Genomic DNA, 22,172 nt, shown 5'->3' with positions numbered 1-22,172 from the left:
CATCGTAAACCACAGGATATCACATTTCAATTCCATTAAAATAGATTAACATCATTACAACAGCCTTGCAGATAGTTAACAGGCCCAAGGCCTGTATCAAAAGAACAGTGGTGAGTTAATTCTCACAGTTTGTTTTGTTTTTAATTTTGGTCTTTTTTGACAAAAGGGAAGAGGTTTGTTTTTAGGTATTGGGGGTGGTTCTTTCATTCATTTGCTTGTGGGTTATTGTTTAATTATTGTTTTGTAATAAGAGATGTGGAAATAGCAAGGGGAAATTGGTAATATTACGGGTAGGATGGTAAAACGGGAGGGATTTATCTGCAAGGCTGGTTTACATGCATACATTTACTTCACTTTATAGACAAGCCCAAGCAAAAATCAACATGCTAATAGGAAAGGAGTGGATTTGTGAATCATTCCTTCTAGAACAGCGTCCCATTCTGCCTTCCTTGTCCCACTACTTTCTCTTCTCATGATGTATTTATGACAGCATTTCAATGACAGGGAAACCTTAGATATTTCAGGGTTGGGCCTCACTCCAGAATTCAATCAATGGGGCACCGCACATGGCATGGCTTCTTAGAACACAAAGTAGTGGATAATAAAGATTAGACTTCTGGGGTTAAAATAACTGGCCAATTCTCCCCTTGACGGTGGGTGAGGAATCCCACCATCAAATGACAAGGAGAATACCAGCCTTCCAATAATAGCACCCAGAAAAAGTGGCCCACCTTTTCCATTCGACTGCACTTTGTTGCACACTGGTGAGGAAAAATGACTTCTCACACTAATAAACATAAATCTAGTAGTAAATCAAGCATTTCCAGCACTGAGATTTTCGTGAGAAAGGAAATATTTGGTTTGTTCAACCTGGGGATTATACAGTTTATGTGGTAAGTCCCTAGCTTTTCCAAGTCCACCTTGAGCTAACCAAGCATTTAGAGGTCAACCATGAGACAGAGAGGAGGACAGATGGAGCAAGAGACACTCAGCGTGTTCTAGAGGTTTGGAGTTTGTGGTGCTTGGGGAGACTGGAGAGAAGAAAAACAGACTTTGATGGTGAGTAAACAGAGTATGTTTTCCATTAGCTTAATATTAAGAGCACTTAAAAGTGTTGTTGTTATACTCTAGGACAGCAGGTCTCGCGTATAAAATACATCCTGTTCTCCTTAGACAGATCACGTTACCAAGAACAGCCAGGGCAGTCAGCACAAGGTTTTCTTTCATGAGGACTTCATGGGTAACAATGGCGTGTGGCTCATGGATGCTCTTACATGGATGTCATAAACCTGCTCTTATCGTGACTGCAAAGGGAGGCTCCACCCAGCCCAAGACCATCTATAGAGGCATATTCTACTCTCTGACCCAAAACAAAATAAATACCGCAAAATGAACCAGCAAAAGCAGGAAGACAGGACTCAAACAACAAGTATGTCTTAATTTGACTGTTTACGTTAAGTGAATTGAGAGTATAGGGCAAAATCAACTACAGATTTAGTCATAGTGTTTTTCAATGAGAAATCTGAGAATTCATTTTTGCACTTGTTCTTGCCTCAGCAATTTAATAAGTGTTTGTCGCCAAAACTGAAATACTTTTCTTAGGAGACTCACACAACTGAGGTACCTCTGGGACCCCTGCATAAAAGCAACAAGGTACTGGGACCCTCACACAGGGAGAGTCTAATTTCAAACTCCCTGCCACTTACTCTGGGAAGAGACTCCAGGGTGCCTCAAAAGTCCTCCAGAAAGAAATGGGAGAACCGGGGCCAGCCCGGTGGCTCAGGCGGTTAGAGCTCCATGCTCCTAACTCCGAAGGCTGCCAGTTCAATTCCCACATGGGCCAGTGGGCTCTCAACCACAAGGTTGTTAGTTCAATTCCTCGAGTCCTGCAAGGGATGGTGGGCTCTGCCCCCTGCAACTAAGATTGAACACGGCACCTTGAGCTGAGCCGCCTCCCGAATGGCTCAGTTGGTTGGAGCGCGGGCTCCCAACCACAAGGTTGCCAGTTCAATTCCTCGAGTCCCGCAAGGGATGGTGGGCAGTGCCCCCTGCAACTGAAAAAAAAATTGAACACGGCACCTTGAGCTGAGCTGCTGCTGAGCTCCTGGATGGCTCAGTTGGTTGGAGCGCGTCCTCTCAACCACAAGGTTGCCGGTTGGACTCCCACAAGGGATGGTGGGCTGCGCCCCCTGCAACTAGGAACAGCAACTAGACCTGGAGCTGAGCTGCGCCCTCCACAACTAAGACTGAAAGGACAACAACTTGAAGCTGAACGGCACCCTCCACAACTAAGATTGAAAGGACAACAACTTGACTTGGAAAAAAGGCCTGGAAGTACACACTGTTCCCCAATAAAGTCCTGTTCCCCTTTCCCAATAAAAAAAAAAATCTTTAAAAAAAAAAAAAAAGAAATGGGAGAACCACTAATCTAATCTAGGCCTGACCACTTGCATGTATCTCTGGTCAAACCTGTCTACAAACCCAGTGGCCCAAACAAGCTGAGCTTCAGGGCAACAGCCTGGCCCAGTTCTCCACAGTGTCAGGCCACGTAGCAAAGCGGGGCTCGTCAAAGAGAGTTCTGAGTATCTGGCACTAGGGTTTGGTTTGGTTTTTGTTTCATGAGTTGTAGAAAACCTAAGAGATCATCAAGTCTATGCCTTCATTTTACAGATGGGGAAACAGAGGCCCTGAGAAATTAAGTGACTGACCCACGGCTATACTGATGGTTAACCACAAAGTGAAGATCAGAATTAGCCTCCTGACTCCCTGACCAGGGCCCTTTCCTGAGATATCTGTGTATCTCCTCTCTTCTGCCATTCCCACTTTGGTCTTCACTGCCCAAATGAAGTGCCAATGAAGAGGGTTCTCCTTCTGACCCATTAGGAGAAACAACCTTTCTTAACCTGTTGGGTAAGAGTCCAGCCCAGAGGTGTGAAGTGGGCCTTTCAAAAGGTCCAAATGAACTGACTTGATTTAAAAATTGGAAAATAATACCTGACCTGCTTCCTGTACCTCTTGGCTCACCCCCACTGTTTTCACACTCTACTTATGCTTCCCGTGCAGAATTAGCCAGCTGAAGAGAAACACACCATTCCTATCAGCTTAACAAGCCACTGACATTGTCTTTGCGAGAGAGACTCAGACTTGTGTTTCTCTTCCTCTGGGCAGAGTGTCAAAGCAAAAGCAACAGGGAACCCCAGCTGGTTCTGCTGCCTCTCCCACGGAAAACGTCCCCAACACTCTCCTTGGTAAGTAGAATCGACATTCCCACAGGAACTGGAAATGCTAAACTGTTAATAGAGTCCCTAGGGTTTCACTTCTTGCTATGATGCTTTTAATTATTTCATCACGGTTTAGGCAGAGTAAAGTCTCACAATTAATGCTTCCAAGTATTGCACTCAATGAGCAGCTCTGCCTTCCCAGACTGGCCCTGGTTGAAGGCCTCTTCTTCCACCTGCATTTTCATTCTCCCCAGGGAGAGATGGCCTTGGGAGGCTGACTGGCAAGTGGGTGGTCCAGCTATGCTCTGTATTTCCTTGGTGGTGGATACTCTTAGGGCAGTGGTTGTCAAAGCGCAGAGCAAGGCCCAGCATCAGCATCACGGAGCTTGTAGGAAATGAAAACTCTCAGGCTCCAACTCAGACCTACCAAATCAGAAACAGGGTGTAGGGTGGGGTGAGAAGGGGAGCAAACTGTGTTTAACAAGCCCTCCAGGTGATTCAGGTACACAATGCAATTTAATGAGCACCATCTTAGTGGTAAGGGAAGGCATCGAAGCTGGAAACTCTGATGTTCCCCTGGCAGAGATCCACTGGCTGTGAGGCTGTCATCCCTCCTGTCTGGCCCTCTCCTCCTTTAGGACTGGAACAGTCAAAAGCAGAGCAAGCTTGGGAAATCCCTAAGGATAGCTCCATGTGGAATCCAAGGTTCCACCCTCCCTCACTGACCAGGATAGGAAACAGGCCTGAGCTCTCCATCAAGTAGGGAATGCTCTTTGCATAAGACAACATCCAAACCAGCTCATGCCAGGAAGATGGTGTCCTCAATGATTCCATAAAAGCTGAAATATTTGAGAATGCAGCTGTGGCATGCTGCACGGATGGAGCAAGAACTGGACTCCTGCTTCCCTTGCTGAACTCTCAAATGTGATGTTTTGCCCTCTTCTGAATCAAGCTTTTAAATGCCTTGATTCCTCTGGTGAAAGGTGTTTTAACCTGTTCTGTTTCATAAAGGTCTCTCCAGACCCAGAATCTCCACTTGGGACCTCAAAATACCTTCTGCATTTTCAGGTTGTAATATTTCCTTATACTGTAGCTGAGTAAAAAATAATGAATATTATTTTTCAGTTCTCATTAAAAATCTGCAACAAGTTGGGAAGGGTTTTGACTTAATGTTACACCTTGATCCCTTTACATTTCTATACACATTGGCTACCAACTTTTAGTGCTGAGCTCTAAAGGCCAGTGGGATGTCCCTGGAATTTAAGGTCACTAAATCAAGGGTTAGGTTTCCTCGAGACCATCTCCAAGATCCCTTTACTACTGACATACTATTTATTTCTGAAACTAATTAGTGGGTGTGTAACACAGCCACATTACTGTCCACTAATCAGCAAGTAATACTGCCGATCTACAAATGTGCCCAATCAGCTAAGCACAAAGCATCATTTCCAACACACACAATAACTGCCTCGTGTGCCCAATTTTTATCAGGTATTAACCTCTAGGCCTCTCTAGAGGAGTACATCGATGTATAGATGTTTGCTGTTCACTAAAATGTGTATGTGTATATATATATTTCTTTTCTTAAACATATATTTTTAGGTAAGTTTCCTATGTTTCCAATGAGACAGGGCACAAAAAAAGTCAAGCCATCCCTGAGAGGAATGGCTGTGACCGCCTTCAGAAACTGTGACCACCTTTCCACTTTGGGTCTTCAGGAAGAGAATGACAACTCACCATGATAGAGTGAGTCTATGTTGGTGACAGGCCGAAATAAAGGGTCCTGACTGTCCCTTCCAGCTCCAAGATTCTCAAGTCTCCTCCCCACATAGCCAGTACCAACTTCTAGACTACACTTAAATGCATCCTGAAAGTTTGTGAAGTTCCCTAAATGAATCAAGTCTAGTTTTGTAAATATTTTAATGGCTCCAAATCACAAAAATAACAACAGGGCAGCTAGTCTTCTTTAGCAGTGGCTAGAGTTTTCTTTAACCAAAAGCAAAACCACTGAATGTCCTTGTAGCTCTTGACCCTCCGTTGATGATAGATATCAGCTCTCCTCTCTCAGAGTCTGTGATTTCTCAGAGTATTATAGAGCAAACATGAGCTATGCCTATCTTGAATCGTGTCAATCTAAACGGAAAATGTGCCAGCTTTGTCATCACTAACAGACTTTTTTTCCCCTAATTTATCAGCATTCCTCTACTTTCTTTTATTATTAGTTTCAGGTGTCCAAAGCAATGTCCTAGTTAGGCATTTACACCCCTCACAAAGTGATAACCGCCCCCCCCCAGTCTACTACCCCTTTGACATTGTATATAGCTGTTACAATTCCATTGACTACATTCCCTATGCTGTACTTTACATCCTGTGACTGTACACACACACACACACACACACACACACACACACACACACAGAAGGTGCAAAAAATGTATACACATTTTAAGAAAGGAAAACTGTATTAAAATTGTAATAATATATACCAACAACAAAAGATGAATACAAGTCACGTTTGACTTCTGCAATTACAAGAGGTACTCAAAGTGGTTACCATCAACGTCCAGACACTTCTGATTACGGCGAACTACTGCTTGAGCAACGTTGACCAAAGTGTCCACTTTTATAAATTGTTTAGGCAACACCAGTAAATATATATATATATATCATTATAGTTGACATTCAACTTCGGCTTCAGGTGTACAGTGCAGTGGTCAGACATCTACACAGTCGAAGAAGTGATCCCCTAGTAAGTCCAGTGCCCATCTGGCACCCAACATAATCTTTACATTATTGATTATATTCCCCAAACTGTATTTCATATCCCTGTGACTATACTGTGACTGCTAATTTGTACTTTCTAATCCCTTTGCCTTCTCCCCCATCCCCCCTCCCATCTAGCAACCATCAGGGTTTTTTTCCCTTATATCTGAGTCTATTTCACTAACAGACTTCTTAATTAACCTTCTGATATTGTCAAAATCATTCCCTTTTGTTCTAGAAATGAGCATTTCCATGAGCATTTTTTCCATCACTGCTTTTTTACTAGGTAAGGTTTTTCCAAATTGTGATGCTCTTTAAAAAGTGTATCCTGTACAAATGGAAGCAAGGGAGAATTCTAAAGACATCACACTACAGAATTTTTTTTTTTTTTTGCATTGTATAATGACTATATTACTATAATCAATGGAACACTACAGAATTTCTTTGCTGAAACTTGGTCGTGACTTTATCAGTGACTTTAATTTCATCAATCCCTCATTTTAAAACTCTTTTTCTTTTCTGATTAATTCTATCCTTTCGGAGCCTTGACTATCTAAACAACACATTAGGAGTTCTCACCTTAGGCAATCACTCTATCAGAGAGGATGGAAAGATGACATCTTTCGTGCCTCTTTATGTATAAAAATGCAAGCCACCAATCTGTCAGGCCTAAACAAAATTTCCTGCAATCTTTTCTTTAACATAAGCAAAGCACATAATTCAAAAAAGAAAAAAAAAAGCTTGCTTTTCTGAAGAATAACTAAGCCAAAGACATTGTGTTCCATTTTTGTGTTGAAATGCAGATTTACCACTAAAAGGCAAATCCTTCATTTCAAAAGGTTGGATAGGATGGTACTTAAAAAAAGAATTCCAGCTGGTTAAATTTAGGGTGTTGAAAAAAGTTCACTCCAATAATATTCTTTGGCTCTGGGCCCAAAGTATTTTCACTTGATTGTGAATTAGATAAATTTTTATTACACTAATTTAAGCTTTTGCCTTAGAATGGTGGAACTTATTGAGGAGACTGAAAGGGCAGCTGCATAAAAAGACAAATTGTCTTAGGACATTTTTTTTTTTTTAACTGTAATACTTCACTATGCAAAACGTGTGTACCCAGGATAAATTCCATTCATTCATTCTTTCATGCATATATTGAACAACTATTTACCAAGTGCCTATAATGCCCAAAGCAGTGGGCTAGTCTCTGTGGGTAGCACAAAGAAGACACAGACTACAAGCGCCTTCATCTAGCAGAGAAGATAAGGCCAGGACAGAACTCGCTCTCCTCCAGTGTAGAAAGTGTGTCACCAGAGAGGTACAGACAAATAGCTAAGGAAATTCAAAGGAAGAAAAATTGTTTCCATTTGGAAGGCAGGAGAGTGGCTTTAGGGGAAAGGTAACTTAGGAACCAGACCTGAAGAGCCAAGAGGAAGGACTTTCTAGACAAGAGAAAAAGGTATGGATGCCCAGAGAGAATCAAAGCCCAAGGTGTGCACAGAGCAAATGGGGCCCAACAGCTACTGACATTTAAATCAAAATACTGTACACCAATTCATTTGGTTGACAGCAGAGGATATGGTCCTCTAAATAGCCCTCTAATGACTTTTGTGACATCTTCAGCTTTTATAACTTATTGTCAAATATCACATTTTCTTAAAATAAGGGACACAGCCATGTGGACTCTTGTGAACCTCTACGGAGAGTTCATCTGTCCTGTTTAGTCCCCCCCCCCCCCCACCTCCTCTATTTTCTTCCCCTGATGAATGGTGGCTAGTCTCCTAAGGCAGAATTCACTGTGTTTTATCCCTCTGAGTCAGACAAACAAGTGTTGATAGTCGCATTCTTGTGTGCAATACTGCCCCCCCAACTCAAATAATCTATTTCACATGTATCATTGCCAGTTTAAGATGGGCTTATACTTGCTGACACATTTTCAACAAATGACTGTGCAAGAAATGTGGAGATTTTCCTATACTGCTTGGTCTCTTCAATCATCAACTTGACCTTCCCTCCAAATTTTCCTTCTTCCTTCTCTTTCTTCTCTTCTCCTCCCCAAGGAGGGTGGGGGTCACCTTTCTCCTGCTCTGAGTCCTTATTTGAGGATTTTGTTTTTGTGTGTGGTGAAGGGTGAGTGTGAGAGTGTGTATCAGTGTGTGTGTGTGTGTGTGTGTGTGTGTGTGTGTGTACACAGGCTTGCCTCTACCTGAGGTATTTTTCAGGTTATTTGGAGGAATTTGGCAACTACTTTTAAAGATACACTTGCCCTGTGCATTCCCCCATGAATCTCACTCTCCAGATTCTTTTCTTCCTTTAGGATGTCAGGGACTTATTCCTCTGGAGCAACCATTGGAACAAAGTCAGGAATCCAGGTTCCTCAGTCCCAACTCTGCCACTCACCAGCTGTGCGTGACCTTTAGTAAATCTCTTCCCCTTTCTGGCCCTAAGTTTTGTCATATTTAAAAAGAGAAGACTGGCTTTGATGGGTGACTTCTCTTTCCTGTTCCCCACACCAGTTGGAGTCTCCCTGAGACCAGATTCAGGGCAGGAAACTTGGATGCAGTTAAGAGACCTACTATGGGCCATCCTAGAAGCTGGCCTGGATGGGCCTGTGCCCCTCGTGACGTTGCAGAGATTAGGAGGGATCTAGACTTGTGCGGGCTGGGTCTGGCCCCCAGGTTAATTCTTAGATTCAGAGAAGAGGCCAGGTGATGGATTTCAACCTCCTGGGGCACACCTGTCTGAGTGTCAAGAAGGAAACCTAAGTGGGTCCTAAGCCAAAGAAGCTGAAGGTCAGAGAGAACCAGGAAGAAACTTCCCACAAATGCAGGCTAAATGTCAAGGGGAAAGGTGTCTGCTGCCCGTGCCAGAAGGCCAATGGCGAAGCTTGGCCTCATGCCAGAGCCTAACACCCACTGCTCACGAGGGCACACACAGAACTCTGAAAGCCACAGTCCTTTCCCAGCTACCTCAAACCAGGGAGGCAAGGTCCCAGTGTCCTGTGGTCCCTGCCCTCAACCAACTTGAAGAGTTCCTGGAAAGCCATGTGTAAAATGGATTTCTGTAAAGTGAATCACATTTGCCAACCGACAATTTCAGAGATGTTTCATCACCCTTCCAGGCTCATCCAGAATTGGCAGGGCTTCTAACATTTTACCTTTTAAGTGCTTCTTCCTCCACCCCCTCCCCAACCTCTCTGTCAAGTAGTTAATGATCTGTAAACAAACACTTTAAATTCAGTAGGGGAGCTCACTATTTAAAGAAACCCTGTGGCGAAACCTTTTGAAAAGTTAACAATCTTTCTGTAATGTGAAAAATCACCCTCTAATTTATCAGTTTCCATTGGTGAAATTTGTGTGTGTATTGGGCTTCCTTAAGGTGGGGCTCAACTGCAATAAATACCTTTGTGGTTAGAAGAAGGGGTGGGTGATGATAGGAGCTGCCCTGGATGCGTTTCTTTCACCCAAATTGTCCAGCCTCACACAAGAGGATTCAAAGATTCCACTCACACCTCTCTACCCTACCTGAGATAGGAAGAGAAGGGTGGCGATTCGTAGTCCTAGACACCTGGAAAGATTTGAAAACCACACTCGAGTTTCTCCTGATTTGAGTATAACTGAGATGCCTGATGAGGGTGGAATGAGTATTTTCAACCAAGGGGATGAAAAGGCATTTGGGCTGTAAAGCTGGATCCCATGAGACTGACCATTTGCTTAGCGAACGTTTAATTCTGATAACACCAGCCAGGGCAGCAAAGGACTTGTCTATCAAAGCCAGCAGAACATGCAACTCCCAAATGACTCTGAAGAGGCCACCCTGAGCCTTTTACGTGTGTCAACTCACAACAAATGAAATGTATGCCTCTATATCACCATTTTCATCAGTCCTGAGAAAATACCAGAATACACTTACGGAAACCAAGCTTAGAGTTTATAAGAAGACCCCTTGATCTTTTCAGGTGATCTTGGGCATTGTGGAGGAGGAAGTCGGCAGGGTAAGGGCACTGCTGGAGTGACAAGGGAAGAGAGACGCATGGCTGGAAGATGGGAGCAGGCTCAGACAGCGCTGCCACCCAGAGAGCTGCAGAGTTTTCTGCTCTTATCTCCCAGGAATGATCTGTGCAACCCTTCAATGGAAAAGAACCCAGAACAATAGGCAGCCCCTGGAAGGTTCTGTCAGGCCTCCAAGCCTAGCCCTTCTTAAGAAAATACGTCCTGTCTCTGGAAGGCTTCATCTGCTTCCCAAAGCATTTTCCTCACATTCTGGCCCCACAGCAATCCTGTGGGATGAAGTAAAGTGTTACCCTCACCTTCCCAGCTAAGAAATGTTAGATCTCAGAAATGTTCTGCTGGAGGTCATGAGGGCAGGGCTGGAACTCAAGAGTCCTTCCCACCTTCTTGAGAAACAAGCTTTGCCCCTTGTCACCGGTCTACTCAGGAGCCCTCAAGGTGGGCCAAGGTAGTGTGTGGTCTGGGCACTAGCCTCACAGCCACTTACAGGCAACACTTGATGTCCTGGGACTATAAAGTGGTGTGTGTACGTCAAGGAAAGTGGAGAAGGCACACGCTACAGGCATAATGTTCTGTGACAACCTTGGCCAAGAGGTTCTTAGAACCAGAACTGGCCAATCTCCAAAATTAAAACCTATTATGTTCTATGGTTAACACAGAACTGCTTGGAAATTATGAGAACTAATTTAAGGTTTCTACAAACTGAAAAAAAAATGGTCTAGCAGGTCAGGCTCTGACATTTCTTCAGTCACAAAACTAGGCTGCCCTCTCGCCTGAGGTGAGATTGAATCAAGGAGGGTTCTGGTGCTGTGAGGCCAGGCCTCGTCCCAAGGCGGTGAGTCCTTCTTTCAGAAACAGGCCTCTGCCCGCCCACAGGCTGCTCCAGCTTCTGCCACCTTCTCTCAGTCCCTCAGCACCTTCCCTCCTCCGGGCACACAGCAGGGAGCCTCAGCCCTAACCTCTCTGACTGAGCCCCGCAGAACAAAGGAGAGGCAGACATAACCTATTTATTTGAGGCCTGTTTTCTTGGCTTCATCGTTATTTTCCTGGCTTATTACCCAATTGCTAATCCTTCATTTCTACCACTGACCAATCTGGAAAGAATTTCCTGACTGAAAAAGAAATGCTCACATGTATAATCTGCACTCACTCGAGAGGCCCCAATCCAGCCACAGAATGGGTGCTACAGGCTAGTCTCAGGTTTACTAACTCTGTTGATTCAACAGGAGTAACATCAAAGTTATCAGACACCCCCCCGCCCCCCCCCACACACACACCACCAAACTCCTCAAACCAAGAATGCACCATCTCAGGTCCTAAGGGGCCAGGGTCCCCCTTTATCCTTCTCCACAGGCATCGGGGGGCCTAAAGGAAACCCACACTACATAAGAGACCCCAAGATCATCTTTCAGTTTGAATCTAAGATTCAATGAGATTCTTCAATCAAGATCTCTTACATCAGGAGACACTCCACTCTCCCTAACAAACCCCTCAGGCTGAAATCCTTTTGCTTCCAGAACCTCAACTTTTGACTGCTGGGTAGAAAGCCCCCCTCTGTCACCGGCCCACAGATCTCCGCCGCCATCACGCTCAAACCCTGTCAGGCAGCGGGGAGTGTGGACAGCAGGGCTGACGTGGTTTCAAAGAAGCCGACCAGGCAAGAACCGTCCTGTACTCCTGCCCCGGCTCTAATGCAATAAAATGTCTTTTATCAGTGTAATTCAAGGCAGAGAGTCAAGGGTCTGTCACCATTTTAAAGAGGCTTATTACATGGCCACAAAAATTTGCCTCAGGCTCAAACCTGGCATGTAAGGTATCAGCGTGGGACAGGTTCTTTTGATTTGATTTTATTTTCTTACAAAATCCAAAAATGAAACGGTTCTGTCCCTCCCTTCCACCAACCGTTTTTTGATTTATGGAGAGGAGGAAAGAAATCTGAAGTTGACAGGTTGGGACAACTCCACTCAGCTTTCTCATTCAAAAGCTGCTTTTGTTAAACCGAACTTTGCATTTATGGCCGGCGGCTCTTGGCTGATGCGGGCAGCTCCTCCAGCGTGGAGCAGGCCCGTGGACTTCCCCGGGAGGAGGCCCCACTGAGACTACTGGCAGGCATGAAGGCCCCTGCTTAGACAATAGGTAGGATGGCCAAGCGTATGCCACTCTCTGTCCCCAGCTGTCCACTACATTTCTCTTGGGTTCCCGGGCTCCATGTGACTATCATGTATCCACTAGCACCAGTTCCCCAACTCAAGTCCAAGCCTTCTGAGAACCCAGACTGCAGTGTCCACCTCTCAGTGCTCGGCACCATTCCAAGCAAAGAATAAATACTCAGAAATCAGAACTTTCCTTCCTGCTGGGGAGGTATTTATTCTAAATGACCACCTGTCTGGAAGGAGCAGCCATGGAGCCAGCAGTGGCCAGGGGAACCTCCCTTTTCCGAAGTCGTTGAAGTCTCTCCGGTAAATGATTCACTAAACCAAGGGGCCTCCAGGTCAGCCTTGACCCAAGAGATGATTACAGCCCCTTGAAAGTGGCTGCTGGCCCATCTGTTCACTATACAATTTTGGCAATCTGTAATTGTATATTTACTCAAAGGTTGTTATGGACAATCAGGTTAATAATTCACTTTCCAAATGCTGTATAATTACATAGTTAGAAGAGTTACACTAGATGTCCAATTTCCTTATGTCTTCTGATGAATTGGTCCCAATTACCTTTTCTGAGTCCCTTTCCTTTCTCTTTCACTCTTTTTTTTTTTTTTTTTTGGAATCTCCTACATTTTATTCTCATCTCCCACTTACACTCCCATCTTTCTGCTCCAAGAGAAAGAATAATGTAAAGTCCTTCCGTTCAAATACTCCTATTTAGAATCCATAGTGTAGCTCCACTAAAAGGGCTTAAATATAAGGCTAAGAAGTTATCCACGGAAGGTGCATTAAAGGCTGGCTACGTAGATGACCTCATCTGCTTCCCTGCCTCAGATGCAGAACACCCACAGCCACCTACACCTCATCGCCCAGGTTGCACCAGATCCTGGCACAGCCCCCTGGAGGCCCTGAGGAGACGGAATGCGTGGTGTACTCTGTGAGGCCGGGGCTTCCCAGCCAAGTGACTGGCAAGGGCCCTGGAATGTGAAACCACTGCCATGGGCTTTGGAGACAACCCCAGCAGTTTCCACCTCTGCTTGGGACATGCTAGAGGGTATAAAGAGAGAAACACATACACCCTGAAAACAAAAACGGGGCAGGGATCCTGGGAAAAGTAAAAACATTCAGAACCCAGGACCGCCTCTCCATTTCTCAAGAGCTAAACCAGGCCCCTCACACCTCTTTTGTGGTTTTAACACACTACACTTCACCCACCACAAACACATAACCTGCTTTCCAGGGTCAAAGCAATTTCTGCTCCACAACAGGGCAGTGTGGTCAGCTGACCTGGGTCACCCCAGGCTGGAACTGAGGCCACCAAGGCCACAAGCTGCAGGGTCTGGCAGGGAAATCCAGGTAAGACAAGGGTCCGTGAGCATAGCTGCTGAAGGAGAAGGGACAAAGGTGACAATGTTGTCCACGGTCAGCTCCTGGCTAAGAGTCATTGCAGCTGAGACAGTGTTTCTTCTCCATGTTAACGGGTTGTGAATTTTTTAAGTCATTTTTTAAAAAATATATATCTTTCTCTCCCACACATTCCAGTGCTCACAATTCAGGGTTCCAATATTTTAAAAGGTGCTTTTTTTCTTTTTCACAGACAAGATTAATTTTTTGTTTCACAGACAATACATTTTTTGTTATAGCGGGAAGGCCTTTTGACCACCAGTGTTCTGGAATCGTAAGAGCTCAGCATGATCTCTGGGAAGGGAATTGGGAAAAGCCTAAATGGCCAGCCCCACAGAAAATTCTCAAACTCATGAAATCCACCGAGATAGAGAGAATGTCTCCTGATCCTCTAGTCGGTCCTAACCTTGGTGTCAAAAGAAAGCAAATGGATTAATATTTCCCAGCTGAAGGTTTTGCTGTCACTTTCAGATCCAATATCCTGCTCATCAGGGGCACTCCTGAAGCCCAGTGTGGGGGCAGAGTGGTAAGGGGGGGGGGGGGTTCTACACATTTAGAACATTTGAGACCATTCTATCTAGAGAGTTTAGTTTGGTTGGCATTAATGTGTTGTTTGTTCAGGGTGTGGTTTCTTTTCCTCCATAAAAAAAATAATAATAAATTTGGAGCTGTATTTATTTCCTGTTCATGAAGCGGACAGAAGGAGGGTGTGCAGTGGAGGAGGTGTGTGGGGAGAAGGCTGATAGATGGAGCCAGGCCGAGAATATCCGGAATTGGAGAAAAGTGAGAAATGAAGCTTTTTCTTGGCTTCCAAACAGTTGTAATTTCTACTGCCACTGCTTAGATCCTGGGCACCAGGCACAGAGAGTGGGAAAGGGGGCATATGACAACTTTGCCACAAATCAAGATTTGGCATTTAAATCTACAGGAAACAAGAAGAATAGAAGGACCTCTTATTTATAGATTTGCAGATGAATTGAATGAGATAACCAAAATGCACTTCTCGTGTATCTGAAGGAGCAATTCCATTTTCAGACTTGGAAAGTTTCCCATAATTGAGTATCACCCGACCCCGGCAGCACACTGCATCCCAAGGTTAAGATCCGCTTCCTGAAAACCGGGCAGAAGGCTGCTGCTTTGGTGGTAGCTCAAGAATTGTACTTTGAAGGACAGGTTGGTACCACACTACAGTTAACTGGATTCAGTTCATCTGATTATACAGTGCCTTGCTTTCTAGAATATGTAATCATCTCTTTCTGATGACATTTTAAATGTCCAACTAGACAAATAATTGCAACAATAATTGATAGCAGAGTCAAACAGAAGGATCGCTGATTGGCAGAGTCCCCACCGAAACAAATCTTCTTTCTTTCAAATGTTACAGGAATTATGCTTAAATCTAACTTTTGCTGATAAATGCTCAAAATCTGATTTACTGATAAAGGCACTGCAAGAAAACCTGCACTTCAGCCTGTGATTACTTTGGGAGCTGTTTGTGAAGAATCAGGCAGTGTGATTTATATTATTTTCCATGAATAATTGCAAGGATAGTTTGGGGAGAAGCAACACAGGCAAGAGAAGGGTGGCTCCTAATGCACGCTCTGAACAATGCTGGACAACCATCACGTTTACAGCCCTTTCCCCTCAAGTATGTATCCCACGGTAGAGAAATGGTCTCTGGGTTGGGGAGAATAACCCAGAAAGGAAGACACACAAATTATCAGTTCTGCTTAGGTCTTTGAAAGCCGATTTAGGTCAATGCCTCACTTTCAGATCCAATCAAACCACGACTCAAATTCCCCCGCCCTGTGCAAAGAGCCCTGGCCATGGTCAGGGGGACTGCTTTCAGACAAACCCCAAGTGATCTCAGGCAAGTTCCCGGATACAGCTGCCATCCCCTCCAGCCCCCAGTCCTCTTCTCCATCTGAGGTAGACAGAACCCAAATCAATTGTCTCTATCATATGTTTTGATTGTAATGTTCAAGTTATTACAGTTTGGGACACTGCTTTCAACAACTCAGACCCTGTGGAATGCTTCGATGGTCAGAAATAACTCACGGAGGATGTTTGTCTCCGGGAAACATCAAATGAACGAGCTGACATATTAGCAGTCATAGATTACAGTAAGGACCGTCTAAAACAGAAAATGTATCTGAATGCTTCGACTAGCAACAGAAGCAAGAATTTAGAGATGGGGTCTCAGGCATTTGCCTGAAGGACTAGGTTGAAGATTTCATTCCCCCCCCCCCCCCATTTTCTTGTCTTCTTGTTGTTCTTTCTTCATTTCTTTCTGTCTTTTTATTTTTTTCAGGGTTGGGGGTGTGTAATTTTTCCCCTTGAATAGGCAAGTTTGTCTCATAGCTTCTGTTAAAAATCAGACACTTGTTAGATGTAATGATTATCTGCGCCGTGACACTTACCACATATGAGGGGGCTTGTCGAACAGCTTTACTCTAATTTAGAGCTCCTTTGTTAATTAGAAAGCCCTCAGATTTTCTGCAAATGAAGGTCGCTATCGACAGCTCATGCTTTTGATGCTCTGCCTGTGACAGTTGTTGGGCTGCCCTTCCAGGAGCTGGCAGCGTTGTCCAGACTCTGACAGTGTCAGAAAATTCAGTCACCACGGCCGCTTCATAGGAAGTTACAAGCAAGGTGACTGTCCGCACACAGTCTGTTTCCCCACAGCCAACAAGCCTGATGAAATCTGCATTTACATTCAGCTAAAAATAGCTCAAATTTCAGTCCTCTTTCCTTTCTCTCTTCCCCTTTTTCTTCTCCTTCACACCTCTCTTCTCTCCTTTTCCAAGCTTCTTTCTAGCATCTCCCTTCTCTCACCTTCCCTTCCTTTACTCCCCCATCAATCAGGGTCCTCTGCTATTGAAAACAGGCACACTCACCAGAAAGGGAAGTAGGTCTTACAGATAACCAGGTTGCTTTTTTATTGAAATAGCAGTGATTGTGGAACAGAAACTACCCCCCTTCTTTAAAAAGAAATATTTCCTATTTTTTTGTGGCGGTCAGCAGCTGCACCTGGGGAGGTGGAGGTCAAGTCTATACTTCCAGCAATGGCTCAGATGTTTTTTCTTAAGGGAAGGGGGACCTTGAAGGGGGAGGAAAAAGGAGGAGGAAGGAAGGAAAGGTTAACATGTATACAGGGCTGAGGTTGTCCACCCTTATCTGCATTCCAACTTAACACTTTAAAATGATAGGAATTCTCACTTACAAATAGCTTATTATGGGATCTGTGCAGGGGGCTGAGGGGTGCAGTGGTGACGTGTCCCTGACCATGTGTGAGTAAACTTGTGTTTATTTCATTACATTCATCTAAATTTCATCAAGTTCAAGCCAAAGAGAAATCAAATCCGCTGTGGCACTTGCCTAAGACTTGGCCAAAATTGAGGCAAGTATTTAAATCAAAATGATATAAAAACTATTTGCGCACACACACACACACACACACACCACCCAAAAACAACAACAACAAGGCACAGCCCTAGAAGAACCAGCTATCTCTTGTCACCATAGTTCCCACGCTGACTAACCTCACCAGGCCAAAGCCCAAGTCCCTAAGCAGACCCAATTCTTCCTTGAGGTCCCTGCAAACAAATGCAGGAGGCTGAGGGTAATGGGAACCTGTCCTGGCAGTTGCTGGCATATGAAATGCAATGGGCTGGGATGGAGTGGGACGCCACAGGCTAGAATTCGCACAAACCCAGATTAGCTAAAGTCACAGTGAGCAGGCAGGGTGGCAACCCCAGCACTAATCCCAAGGACAGCATCCTCAGCTGCTAACTCCGGCTGGGACCCACGCCTCCAGCGACATCCTGCTGCTGTCAGCTTGGTCATCAGCCTCCAGACATCAGTCCCAGGAGAGCCCGAGGTGCCTTTAAGCTAACTGAAAAAACAGGGTCATTTAAATCCTGCCTGTGAAGAAAAAATAAGAAAAAAACCTAAACCCGGAAAATAACGTGAAAAGTGGCAAAAACCAATCAACTCATTTCAAAAGAAAAACCCTCTATCTAACGTCACAAAGCTGCTGAATATTAGGTTCCTAGGAAGCTGTCCCAGCAACCTAGATATGAGAAACTACGCTTGCTATTCTGAGGTGAGAAGTGAAGTTGCTTCTCACTCAGGACTGTCAAACCTGGTCTATAAATACAAGCACTGCGCCTTGTGAACAATGGGCTAAGCTTAGCCCAGAGAAGGCAAGTGTTTCCCTGAGATCACACAGGAATTCCAGGTCCCCCAGACAAACCGAAACAGATGTCTTTGTCTTTTGGAAATATATGTTGCCACACTTGATCCTCGTTTTCAACGGGAGGGCTGGAGAATGCGACTGCACATTTCAGTGTTTCTCTCCTGATTTTCTTTCTCCAACCTTCTGCTCTGGCTCTTTCCTTTCTCAACACACACACACACACACACACACACACACACACACACACACACACAATTTAGTATATTTAGGGATCTATTTCTGTACCTACCCAAAGTTTCTAACGCCCCTGTTCTGTCAGCTAGTCAAGAGTAGAGGGCAGTGGCAAGCTATTTTGCATTCTGAAATGGATTTGACTGAAAAGCTGCTGAAGGTCAAAACATCCTGGGAGGCTGGGACTGGCTGACACTGGGGCTTCCAGGGTCATTGCTCTATGGGTGAACCATGGCTCATTTTCAGAGCATGACTTGTGATTTGTTCTCTCTTCCACACATCAAATCAAGACTCCAATCACAGCTCTACTAGTCCACTTTGCCCCACCTCCAATTTGGCAACCAGTGCCTTCTTCTCACACAATGAGACAGACTAAGGTGAGGTGCCAAATGCTGAGAGTCTACTTTATGCACATGCATGTAGTTAAATACTGAGGTAAACCAGAAATTTCTAAGGACTTATCAATTTGTGATATTGAAAGAAAATGGCTACCTCTGGCCGGAAAAGGCCTTGAAATTGTCCCTTTCCACACACCACAAGCCCGGTGGTGGACCTAAGGTACTCAGGCTTTGAAATAAATAATGCACAGAAATGGGCAGCTCGATGGATTAGCTGGTAGATTATTATCAGACACATGGAAACAAGCTCAACATCAGGATTGGGCCTGGAATTTCTTTCAGGAAGACCTTTATAACATTAGACGGTTGACCAAGGCACGACGGTGTGACAGAAAGGCAGCCCATAGGGGTGACAACGTCCCTTCACACAATGTTTTCACTCACTGCCTGTGAATGCCACTAATGGGCAGCCTGAGACAAGTCACTCCGTCTCTCAGACCTGGCCACTGCTCTGCCCGCTGCTCACTCCCCTTTCATGTATTCACCCTTTTCCCTGCTATCAGAAATGGAATCAGAACAAATTAATATTTAATTTTAAGATTACCATTCTATCAGAATCAAAGCCTTGGGTAATTCAAAGCTACAGCAAACATCCCTCCTGTAAATCTAACTTAGCTATTCAGATGTTTCACAGTTCTAGGAACAGTCTCCCTGCCTTCAATCCGTTATTTGCCACGGGCCTCTACCACAGGCAGGAGGAAAGCCAGCGCTACACCTCTAAGTGTGTGAAGTTCTAACCTTTTACCCATGTAATGATCTACTTAATATAATATTTTGTCTTTAATCAGAGAAAGAGTAAGATAATTTGATATCCCATAAAACTCCCTAACCTATATTTTGCAAGTCAATTAGCCAGGCCTTTCGTGTTAATGTCAGCACATCCCATGTTGCACCTCCAGTCAATCTTTTGGGTGCCTGCAGCTTCGGTGTAAGAAGAAAACTCAGTGAGGTGGGGGGAGGGGAGGAGGAGCTGTGCAGTGGGCAGTTACTTTTTCGTCATCTGCATGAAAATTAGGAAACTGTCTTCTCAAGCGAAGGTTATTTTCCCCTGGGATCCTTCTGGAGGGCTATAAATGCTAGAACATACTAATCAACATTATATATTTTTAAATGAATACAAAATCAGATTAAATTATAAAACTAAATTATACTGTTATAAAATCCAAAGTGCAACAAAAGAAAGAGAGAGAGAGAGAGAGAGACATGAAAAAGAACTCTTAGCCAATCCCCTTAAGTTTAGGCCTATTTTCTGGCAGACAACCCAGCCTTAATAAGGGTGTTCAAAGTAACCATTTCTCATTCCCTTACTTCTGAGCAACAGAATGCAAAAAGCAAGAGGCTTAATTTTAATGTAGTCATTTTCCCATCAACCATTCTATCTACAGAAGCTGCAGAAAGGTGAAGACTTGAAATTTATGAACATTTTATGAGAAATCTGGATAAGAATTGGTTCTAAACCTATGAGAAGGAACATGGACATGTGGCACAAACACACAAGAGGAATGTTCCCAACTCCAGCTGTCTGGTGTCTGCCTCACAGTGTTATGACTCGATTTTCCCATCTCTAAAATGGAATCTCTAACGAAATCTGGGGAAACAAAGAACTGGATGCTAAGCTCTTAGAGAGAGCCCTCTTTCTTTGTTATTACTTTTGACCTGGTTTTAAAAACACAATAGTACTTATAACACATTTTCATCATGCAGAAACATTAACATTTTCCTGGAAGAGTCTGTCTCATTGGCTGTTAAAAGAGAATGTTTTTTCTTTCCTTCTAGGAACAAGAGGAATGAATCTGGCTATTTCATCGACGCCTGTAAAAGAGAACTGAGTCATCATTTTAACTGAACAATTTCTTACAGAATTCCACCTGTGAGAGGGAGAAGACGACCATCTCTGCAGTGTGTCAGGAAACGCCATTGTGTTCTCCTGATTCCTCTCCTCTGTCCTTGGCAATCCAGTTACGATTTGACAGCATTTAAAGATGACAGTACTTGAGGTAATAGGACAATGCCATAATAGGATTACAGCAAATGTGAAAGAAAGGACACACATAGGTACTGTCATTTAGGTAATGTCATCTATGATCAGTTTTTGTTTTGTTTTTTGCTGACACAGAAGTCAGTATCACTTATAAAATTCATTGTAAACCCTGTTATGGCCGTAAATAGTTTGCTTCCCTGATGAAAGGAAACACATACATTGCAGGGGGATCTGGTGAAACTTTCTAGCTTTGTTTGATGTGGAAATAATAACAACAACAAAAATTCAAACCAATAACCAAAGATTCCATAATAGCCTGAAGTTACTACCACCCAAAATGAATTTATTTTCAAAGAAAAAAGAAAAATTTCTGCTGGTCATAAACAATAGGTAGTCAACATGTTTCTGAAGAATGTCTTAGGCCCTGATGAAATGGTTGCTTTAGAGAGTTTGGGGAAGATAAAGTGGAAACAACTAACTAAACTCACATTGGAGGACGCCAGTCAATCCTGGTCCGCCCGCCAACACAGGACTTGTCAGTCACTCACACAATTTCTCATTCCATTTCCTCTATGTCATTTTGCCCACAGCACATCTAAATGCATATAATACGAGCTTTTGGAAGTCGGCTCTATTCTACTCTCTAATGAATTTCTGCCATGGTGAGTTTTTCCCCAAAGTCACCATGTCTCCTAGAAGCTGTTATTCCTTTGCAGTGAACACAGAGCTGCTCTGCCTGCCATTAAAATGGCTTCCTCATTGCCCATGATGTATGCTAAGTGACCCACCACAAACAAAAACTTGTCTCAAACGAAAATTCTGGCTAGAGGAGGAAGTACCACGAAGGAGGAGGCTGAAGAGATATTCTGACCATTTCAAACCCTAACAGAAACTAGTACTCTAGAACATGCAAGGCTCACTAGGGTTTCTGCTTTCCTTTTGACTTTCTCCGCTTCCCTGGCTAATCTTCTGAGCTCCCAGACCTTTCCTTTCTAAATGTCTATCTACTACCCCTTTTATCAACTCTCCTCCTACTCCATCCAAAAAAGTTCATTCAAATTCAGGCTGGCTTAACAACCCCCACTGCAGGAAGGTACTACTACAGAGGATCTGACTTCCTGTTACCTGCCTCGTTTCAACATGCACCATCTGAATGATAAATGCGATCATGAAAACCTGTCCACACCCTGAAACAATTCCCCAACATGGAGGGTCTAGAGGAGAGGGATAAGGGAACAACGTGGAACCTGATGAACTTACTTCCAAACTTCATTCCTGCCCACTCCTCGTCTGTAATGTGGGCAACTGAAAACTTTCCAAGACTTAAAATTTCCTCTACATTAATAACAGGCCCATTTGCGAGTCCCCTACAATGTTTGGCTTCATTCCGCTTGTGAAAGGAAACCCTACAGTCAGCCAACTCCGTCCTCTAGAACACGTGTGTCAACAGGAGCGAGAACTCAGCGTGAAGGGTATTACAGAGAGAATTACAACCACCCACCCCTGGACAGAGTCCTCAATTTACATCTCCTAGGATGCTGCCTTCATCCTCTGCTCAGCACATTTCAACAGCCTCCCATGGTCGACAGGATATAGTCCAACTCCTTTAAGCCGCCATTCCAGAGCTCCATAATCGAGCCTCAAATTTCCATTCCAGGCTTAGCTCCTGCGAGGAACCAACAAAAATACTCTGCTCAAGGAAAAATCCCGTCCATTCTCATTTCCGTTCTGCCTTTTCTTCTTCCTCTCTGACTTCCTGGGATCCTGGTCATACTTGAAGGTCCAGCTAAAGGTCTGCTAGTAACCTCAGACTCAATCCCTT

The 22,172-nt window shown here is 44.1% G+C and overlaps 1 protein-coding gene across 12 annotated transcripts in view; it reads right to left on the bottom strand.

The window, feature by feature from the left end:
• The window catches only part of BCL11A (BCL11 transcription factor A), a 100,363-nt gene that overhangs the window by 15,812 nt on the left and 62,379 nt on the right, over positions 1-22,172 (bottom strand). The gene's annotated exons all lie outside the window — the stretch shown is intronic.

The sequence above is a fragment of the Rhinolophus sinicus genome, chromosome 2 (genome assembly GCF_057876585.1).
Source record: "Rhinolophus sinicus isolate RSI-liver-muscle chromosome 2, RSI-T2T, whole genome shotgun sequence".
Classification (NCBI taxonomy): Eukaryota; Metazoa; Chordata; class Mammalia; order Chiroptera; family Rhinolophidae; genus Rhinolophus; species Rhinolophus sinicus.
The sequence above is the reverse complement of the archived record's forward strand: the minus strand, read 5'-3'. Positions and strand labels throughout refer to the sequence as shown.